Genomic DNA, 10,214 nt, shown 5'->3' with positions numbered 1-10,214 from the left:
ATTAGGTCCGGATGCGTTCCGGTGCATTGCGGCAAACCCGCGCGAGTAGGTACCCAATTGCAGTCAGTTTTGACTGCGATTGCGTTCCGTTGTTCAGTTTTTATCGCACGGTTGCAATGTGTTTTGCACAGAAGTTCAGGTTTGGGTTCAAGGTTGTGTAGATTGTATTATTTTCCCTTATAACATGGTTATAAGGGAAAATAATAGCATTCTGAAGACAGAATGCATAGTACAATAGGGCTGGAGGGGTTAAAAAAAATATATATATATTTTAACTCACCTTAATCCACTTGTTCGCGCAGCCCGGCTTCTCTTCTGTCTTCATCTGTGAGGAAAAGGACCTTTGATGACATCACTACGCTCATCACATGGTCATTCACATGATCCATCACCATGGTGATGGATCATGTGATGAGCGTAGTGATGTCACCACAGGTCCTTTACCCAGGTCCTGAAGAAAGAAGACAGAAGAGATACCGGCTGCGCGAACAAGTGGATTAAGGTGAGTTAAAATATATGGTTTTTTTTTAACCCCTCCAGCCCTATTTTACTATGCATTCTGTATTCAGAATGCTATTATTTCCCCTTATAACCATGTTATAAGGGAAAATAATAATGATTGGGTCCCCATCCCGATCGTCACCTAGCAACCGTGCGTGAAAATCGCACCGCATCCGCACTTGCTTGCGGATGCTTGCGATTTTCACGCAACCCCATTCATTTCTATGGGGCCTGCGTTACGTGAAAAACGCACAAAGAGGAGCATGCTGCGATTTTCACGCAACGCACAAGTGATGCATTAAAATCACTGCTCGTGTGCACAGCCCCATAGAAATGAATGGGTCTGGATTCAGTGCGGGTGCAATCCGTTCACCTCACGCATTGCACCCACGCGGAAATCTCGCTCGTGTGAAAGGGGCCTAATAGTGATAACAATTATCACTAGAGAGGAATCTAATATATTAGCCCTCACATAGTTATGCCGTCAGAAAAATAAAAATGTTCCAGGGCTTGGAAGTATTTAATAAAAACAGTACAATTATGTCATTGTCATAATTGTAGTGACCAACAGAATAATTACATCACACAGTGAACGTCATAAAAATAAATTCACAAAATGTTAAAATTGCTGTTTTTTAATAAAAAATAAAACAATAAAAGTTATTTACTACACTATATATACCCCAAAATGTTAGAAAAAAACTACAACTCATCCAGCAAAATTTTTGGTCTCATTTAGCTAAATTGAAGAAAAAATAAAAAAAGCTATCACTGCTGAAATACAGAGGGGGAAACAATGTTACTGGTCCTTAAGGCTAAAATTAGTTATGTCACTAAAGGGTTAAAATGTACTTCAGTCACCTGAGTTGTGCGGAAAAAAAATATTCTCTTTCAAAATCTACAATAAAACTTACATTTTCAGGCGTTTTTTTTCTCCATTTTAGGCTACATTCAAACGACCGTATGTGTTTTACGGTCTGAAAATTGCGGATCCGCAAAAAAAAAAAAAAAAAACGGATGACGTCCGTATGGCATCCGTTTTTTTTGCTGATCCCTCGTAACAATGCCTATCCTTGTCCGCCAAATGGACAAGAATAGGACATGTTCTATTTTTTTTGCTGGGCTACGGAACGGACATACGGATGCGGATAGCACACAGTGTGCTGTCCACATTTTTTGCAGACCCATTGAAATGAATGGGTCTGCATCCTATCTGCAAAAAAAAACAGAACGGACACGAAAACAAAATACGTTCGTGTGAATGTAGCCTTAATGTGACTGTTGGAGGGTTAATATTGATCTGGACTTGAATCAATGGCAGCACCCTGAGTCTGGGACAACCCCAGGTCAAATGCAATAAACCGGCATCTGGAGCATTATATCTAGGATAGTGAGAAGATTGTGCAAGAAAAAAAAATCACCTATTTCCTTAAATAGGTGTCTGAAAAGGGAGCAGAGCTTGCAGTAGTGCTGAAGCCTTCTCGTAGCTTTCCGAAGGCCATGTGATGTTACCTTCATTGGTCATGTGGCCAAGGTGCAGCTCAGTCCCATAGAAGTGAATGGGACTGAGCTGCGATACCAAGCACAGCCGCTATACAATGTACTGTGCTTGGTGATCTGAGTGAAGGCTGCTGTGTACTGCGAGCACCGTTGCCTTCTCAGACGGTCCCCGGTGTCTGACCCCCACCAATTAGAATCTGATGACCTATCCAGAGGATAGGTTATCAGAACAAAACTCCCGGTAAACCCCTTTATATACCTTTGATGCCCTCCTCTTCACCCACTCTGTTTCAGCTGTGTCCTTCTTTTATATGCTATACTGTAGATAATTCAACCATAAAATCCAAGGACATTGACAACGGGTGATCAAGTGTGAAAGAAAATGATGGATTTCCCAGCACTGAGAATTGCTTTATATTGGGTGCCTGAACTTAAGGGGGCAATCCAGTAACCAAAAGTTATCTCCTATCCACAGGGGATAACTAACTGATCAGTGGGTGGAACCATACCAATTCCTGAGAACAGAGGTCCTGATTGAGTAGTAGGTTAAAATGGTGGTCCCATCACAGACAATGGGACATATCGCTAGGATATGCCTTCATTGTCTGATAGGTGCGGGTCCCACCTCTGCCTAGAACGGAGCGGGGAGAGCGGTGGCTGGAGAATCCTAGGTTTCCCGGGTTACGGCCACCGCCAAGAGCACTACCCATACACCGCACTTGAGCCGCCGCCACCACTCCCATTCATTTCAATGGGGACGATGGAAATAGCTGAGCCAGCGCTCGTCTATTTTTGTAGGCAACATAGAAATTAATGGAGGGCGGCTGTGCATGCGCAGTGTGCCCTCTGCCACCTTTCCCCGCCCCGTTCTCGGTGCAGGTGCTGGTCCCATCTCTGGGACCCACACCTATCAGACAATGGGGGCATATCCTTGAGATATTCCCCCATTGTCTATGATGGGACAACCCCTTTAAGCATGTGTCCTGGCGCTCCAACTGTTGTGGGCATGCTCTCTGCAAGGTGGAGGAGCTAAGCTTTAACCCGATGCCAAGATGGACTGACGAAGCAATTATCAAGAATAAATTGTTCATGAGAACGGGTGAGAGCAGCATATAGATGCAGCAATCACCTCTGCTGTATGGGAATGAGCGATTGCTGCTGCGATCTGCGATAATTTTCACCTTCACATAGGAAAATATCAGAAATGAGCTTTCCTAGGAACGCTCCTTATCAGTAATTGGTAAAAACTTGAGCTTAACAAGTCATTTTCATACTATAGATTCCTTCTGAAGGTGACTATTGAATCAGTATTTTGGTCACTATCATGCCAGGTTACGAAGTAAAATGCATCTCGATGAGCTCTAACCATTTATATGTAAACTTGCCCCTCCCAAGTCGAAAAGATTGTAGATTCTGGCCGCCATTCATATGTTCTAGATGCAAAAGCAAGACAGGTACAGGCAAATACCTTAAATAAATGTGTGGTGAATGTGTCATTCAGCTCCGGATGTATTCTGCTGGAATGAACAGAATACAGCAGAAAATGGTGAGTAATTTGAAACAGACTTATCGACTCCAGATCCGGCGCAGTTAAGTATTGAGAAATGACTGGAGAGGAAGCAGAGGTGGCTAAATACACCCTATAGCCCGGGGAGAGGTGACTGTGCCAACCAATCTCATCATTTTCTACCAAGTTTCCATGTACTTCACGTAAACCAATTATCTAAAATGAAACAAAATGAAAACCTATACAATAATAAAGCAAATCTGAGTGGAAAACAGAAAAATAATAATCTTTATAGTTATGCAGCACTTTACAATACAGAGGGTGTATGAAGAGACTGAATGAAACCAAAATATAATTCAAGCAATAAGTGTGCAAGAGCTTGCAATCTACGAGGCAATAAGAGTAAAACACAAAATGTAAAATTGCTTGTGTTGTACAACGGTTCTTTTCTGAAAAACATAGGGGGGACCGTCATTTATTATCAGATATACGGCAATTTTTGACATATATCTGCGACTTTTCCCCTCTCACGCCAGGTCTAAAAAAAGGGGGCGTGGTGTGGGCAGGAAAGGGGATGGCTGCCAGGCCTGTCTCATCTATCATTTTTGGTTTTAGGTGTAGAAAATGTTCTAAATCTACTCCAGCAAGGAAGCTGCCATAGATTTAGACCAGCGGTGGATGCGCCAAAGTTACAGTACAGACCAAAAGTTTGGACACACCTTCTCAAAGAGTTTTCTTTATTTTCATGACTATGAAAATTGTAGATTCACACTGAAGGCATCAAAACTATGAATTAACACATGTGGAATTATATACATAACAAACAAGTGTGAAACAACTGAAAATATGTCATATTCTAGGTTCTTCAAAGTAGCCACCTTTTGCTTTAATTACTGCTTTGCACACTCTTGGCATTCTCTTGATGAGCTTCAAGAGGTAGTCCCCTGAAATGGTTTTCACTTCACAGGTGTGCCCTGTCAGGTTTAATAAGTGGGATTTCTTGCCTTATAAATGGGGTTGGGACCATCAGTGGCGTTGAGGAGAAGTCAGGTGGATACACCGCTGATAGTCCTACTGAATAGACTGTTAGAATTTGTATTATGGCAAGAAAAAAGCAGCTAAGTAAAGAAAAAAACGAGTGGCCATCATTACTTTAAGAAATGAAGGTCAGTCAGTCAGCCGAAAAATTGGGAAAACTTTGAAAGTAAGGGCTATTTGACCATGAAGGAGAGTGATGGGGTGCTGCGCCAGATGACCTGGCCTCCACAGTCACCGGACCTGAACCCAATCGAGATGGTTTGGGGTGAGCTGGACCGCAGAGTGAAGGCAAAAGGGCCAACAAGTCCTAAGCATCACTGGGAACTCCTTCAAGACTGTTGGAAGACCATTTCAGGGGACTACCTCTTGAAGCTCATCAAGAGAATGCCAAGAGTGTGCAAAGCAGTAATCAAAGCAAAAGGTGGCTACTTTGAAGAACCTAGAATATTACATATTTTCAGTTGTTTCACAGTTGTTTGTTATGTATATAATTCCACATGTGTTAATTCATAGTTTTGATGCCTTCATAGTCATGAAAATAAAGAAAACTCTTTGAATGAGAAGGTGTGTCCAAACTTTTGGTCTGTACTGTATATGGAGGCCGACGCCTCTACATAACTTCGGCAGATCCACTGCTAGTACAGGGGTATTAAGACCAGTGTCTAAAACGCCGGTCTTAATAAATGACCCCCATAAACAGGGGCGGACTGGGAACTTAAAGTGGCCCCATGTTATAGGCGGGTGCAAATTGACAGAAGGTGGGGCAACACAAGTAGGCGGTGTCAGCAATATCATAATACTGTCCCATCCCAACCGTATACCATATTGTAGCAAAATATACTGCCCTAAAAGTGGTCCCTCTGTGGTGGCCATCAATAGATGCCATTTTCTGTCCTCCTACAGTTTTCTCTGATTAGGATATAGAGCAGGGGGCTTAGGAGGTGAGAAGCGGCCACTCCAGTTGAATTCAGGAGGGCATGTGCGATAGGGGGCTATGTACATGAGTACCTGATTCTCAAGCTTTAATTATCCCTGAGAGCTCATTATGTACCTTGCCAGGGGCAGAGAGAAGGGTTTGGGTGGCCACCTGGGCATCGGCCCACCGGGACATTTCCCTGTAAGGTCTATGGCCAATCCGCCCCTGCCCATAAAGTTGTGTGAACCGGCCACCAGCCATTCTTTGCTTATGCACAGAGACAGTATGAAGGGCATTTGAGTGCAAGGGGTGTGGGGTGTGCTATTGAATGAAGGGGGGATAAGTTATAAGGGGAGGGATAAGATGTTCATAAAGAGTGTAAAAGTCCTTCCTAAAAACATGTGTTTTTAAGGTACACTTAAAACTGTAGGAATTAATCTGATTTCTAGGAAAAGCGCATTCCAGAGAACTGGTGCATCACGAGAAAAAGTCTTGGAAATGGGAGTAGAAGGGCTGGATTATGGAAGATGTTAGTCTCCTTATCAGAACAGAGCACACAGGTGTGATGGTACACAGGAATGAGAGATGAGATATAGAGAGGGACAGCACTGCGGAGAGATTTTTGGGTAAGAGTAATTAATGTAAATTGTATTCTATAGTGGATGGGCAACCATTGACTGGCACAGTCTAAAGGCATCGGTGTAGCCGTGCTACTGCACTCAGAGCAGACTGGAGAGGAGAAGAATGATCATAAATAAGTTACAGTAATCAAGATGCAGTGACCTGGAGACCACTACTAAAGATGTGTTACCCTGGCGACCCCATAACTCAATAAGAAAAATGGTATGTATTTCAATGTGTGAACAAAATTCAGAGTTACATTTTTTTAATGCCATGTTAAAGGGGTTCTCCATGCTTTTAATATCGATGACCTATCCTCTGAATGGGTCATCAAATCAGATCAGCAGGGGTCCTACACCCGGCTGTATGAAGGGAAAGCGAACAAAGTGTAGGTAGGAGTAGGTCTCCTGTCTCTCTTCCTGCTCGCCATAGACCTAGCAGCAGCAAGCTGGAAGAGAGACAGTAGAAAGCAAGTGCATACTACGCGTGCCTTTCCTTCATACAGCTGATCAGACCCCCACCGATCTGATATTGGAGACCTATCCTGAGGATAGGTCATCAATATTAAAAGCCCGGAAAACCGTTCTGGGTAACCCTAACTTCTGGCTAGCACCTTGAGGGTTACCACCCGCTGCTTTGAAATTTCCAGGCATGGGAAAGCCCTACCCCGAGCGTGGCCTCTTCCCTGAGAGAGTCTGAGGTTAGATCCTGAGCAGTAAGCATCTCTGCAGCATCCAAAATGAAGACACAGCCAAGTAGGTGGAGCCTTAGAGGGACTTCTTACCACCATCCACACTGAGAGTACTGAAAACAACTTTACTAAAGGGGCCGTCTCACCTCAAACATTGGTGGCATATTGCTAGGATATGCCACCAATGTTAGATAGGTGTGGGTCCCACTTCTGGGAACGGCACCTATCTCTAGAATGGAGCTCCTAAAGTTAACAAGAGCGCACCACTCATGCACGGCCCCGTCTCCATTCATTTATAGGATAGTGACGAAAATATCCGAGCAGATCGCTTAGCTATTTTCTGAAGTCCCATAGGAATAAATGGAGAGTGCACAGCACACTGCTCAAGTACAGCCGCCCTCCATTCATTCCTATTGGAGTGAAGAAAATAGCCAAGTACTAAACAGGCCTAAACATGATATAGAATTCTCCATATGAGAACTAAAGTTCACTGAACAACCTAGCAAAAAACAATAGGATATATCTTCAGAAATCTCTTCACTGCATTTTCAGGCTATTTATCAGACTGGCTAAAATATTAATTAATGTGAATTTAGAATAAGTACATGGAGTACAAATTGGTTGATTGCTCAATTTGACCTGTAGAAATGTACTCTAGTGTCCTCCAAATGGAACAGAGAGCTTTATTTTGCTATGTAAAAACTACCTAAAATAGCACAACTGAAAGAAATAATTTATATAATGCAAATTTATTCCATGGGAAAGATATAAACATAGTACCATAGGACGACCCCCAAACTGCCTCTAAAGCAGGGGTGCATGCGCATGCTGGACAGCCGGGGATCCTGAGAAGAAGACAGAAACAGTTTATCATCACCTCTGCTTTCTCCTGTGTTTGGTGCATAGTGCTCAATGATTCAATGAATGCAGTGAATAAGGGAAGAGGCCACTTCCTCTATTGGACCTGTCAATTATGTGATCCCTGGGTGTCTTGGGGGGGTAAAATAGAGATGCAAGGTCTTAGCAGACCCTGATCAGCTCTTTAATCCAAGAAAAAAGGGTTTTTATCCTCCAGCATTGTTTCTTTAAAAACAATGTTTCTTTAAAAACATATATACGACATGTTCAGCCAGAGAGACTCTCAACCGTTTCGAACTGTTTGATGTATGTTCTCAATCATAGCATGTCTCTCTGGCTGAACTTGTCGTATATGTGATGTTTTTAAACGTGTGAGAATAAAAAGGAAAGAGTACTGGAGGATAAAACCCCTTTTTTTTTTTTATCTTGGATGAAAGTGCCTGCTCCTGCTCCGGCCCAGTACTAGGATATGTAGTAGAAGTGGTGAGCTGACTATTTCTGATCAGCTCTGCCTGTGTACAATTGCAACGAGACTCTCTGGGAGTGGTAGTGGACCTGATGTAGTGTTGTAGTGTCAGTGTCCTACCTCAGGCCGTCGATCCCTGAGGTCCGATGCTGTGAAAATAAAGTACTGAAGAATAGGGTTGTTGTGGGTATCGAAATTTCTATACCCAATCGATACTTTTGTCCCGGTATCGATATGATACCGGGATTTCCATTTTTTCGATACTGGCCTGCGGCACCTGAGGGGTTAACTGCCGCTGATCTGCTGCCAGTACCCGCCTCCTGTATTAAGGGTTAATTATCATTGGTGGCGCAGTGCGCCCGCCCCCCTCAACCCCACCAGTATTATATTGTGTTATATCATTGGTGGCAGTTGCCACAGGGTCCCCTCCCCTCCTCCTCATTGGTGGCAGCGGCATCTTCTGATCGGAGCCCCAGCAGTGTAATCCTGGGGCTCCAATCAGTTACCATGGCAGCCAGGACGCTACTGAAGCCCTGGCTGCCATAGTCTGCTCCCTGCTGCTGTGTGCACTATGCACAGAGCAGCAGGGAGAGTGTAAAGTCCTATTCACCCTGAAAGAGCTCTATCAGGGTGAATAGGACAAGGGATGAAAAGATAGTTATTAAATAAACTGTAAAAAAAATAAAAATAAAAAAAAGGAAAAAGAAAACACACCTAAATATTAAGTATAAATCACCCCCTTTCCCAATTTTACATATAAAATATATAAACAATAAATAAACAAACGTCCGAAAAGTCCAAACTATTAAAATATTTTAAAAAAATGCGCGATTCGCCATTTTTTTAAAGGCGGAATGCACATGGCTTTTTTGTTTTATTTTTTTTGCGTGGTATCGAATGGTATCGAGTATCGCAATACTTTTTTATGGTATCGAAACCGAATCAAAATTTTGGTATCGCAACAACTCTACTGAAGAATGAGGCCAGAGTTAAACATGCCAACATCTTTTTTTCATTAAGTGCAAAGTAGAATTTGAAATACATACAGTAGCAAAAGGCTTTAGTGCAATTCTTCTCTGGCACCAGCTGAGGAGGTATAGCCGCAGGTTGGATGGCTGCAGTTCTGCACTTAGAAGATGATGCTAGCCTACTGGTTGTTTGGTGATGAGGGCTTGGCTGTTGTCTATCACCTTACAGCAGTGTCTTTAGAGCTGACAGCTGCACTCTGCTGTCTAGAATCTTAAGGCTTTACTTGAGGATGTAGTCAGCTGTTCTGGCAATAGAGGGATAATTTGGATCCTGAACTTCGATACGGTTTATGGGAAATGGTGCTCTTCAAGCTGCTTCCCAGGAACCCCACTATCAGGACAGGACCTCTCACGTTCCCTTTAGTCCTAGTACTCTCTTAAGGCTGTATTACACCTGCTGATCTTTCGTCAGATGATCACTAGCGATCGTTAGCAATCATCTTGCACTGTAATACTGCTGACGATTGTCCAATGAACAAGCAAACGTTCATTGGACAATTGTGATTTTTAAGCACACTTAATAATCATAGTTTTCTGGGCGGCAGATCACGCTCACTAATTACGATCTGCTGCTCGCAAACCACTATACAGCATGGGGACGAGCGACGGCATAGCAATTGCTCCTCCCAATGCTGCAGAAGATTGGAAATTAGCAAATGTTGTGCCCATTCACAAGAAAGGTAGTAGGGAGGAATCGGGCAACTATAGGCCAGTAAGCCTGACATCAATAGTGGGGAAATTAATGGAAACCATACTTAAGGAGAGGATTGTGGACCATCTAAAATCCCATGGATTGAAAGATGAAAAACAGCATGCGTTTACTTCAGGGAGATCATGTCAAACTAATCTTATTGATTTTTTTGATTGGGTGACTAAAATAATAGATGGAGGAGGTGCAGTAGACATCGCTTATCTAGACTTTAGTAAGGCTTTTGATACTGTCCCACATAGAAGGCTTATCAATAAAGTGCAGTCATTGGGCTTGGACTCCCATATTGTTGAATGGATTATGCAGTGGCTGAGGGACAGGCAACAGAGGGTTGTAGTCAATGGAGTATATTCAGACCAAGGTCTTGTTACCAGTGGGG

This window comes from Bufo bufo, chromosome 1 (assembly GCF_905171765.1).
Source record: "Bufo bufo chromosome 1, aBufBuf1.1, whole genome shotgun sequence".
Classification (NCBI taxonomy): domain Eukaryota; kingdom Metazoa; phylum Chordata; class Amphibia; order Anura; family Bufonidae; genus Bufo; species Bufo bufo.
Note: the sequence above shows the minus strand (reverse complement) of the source record.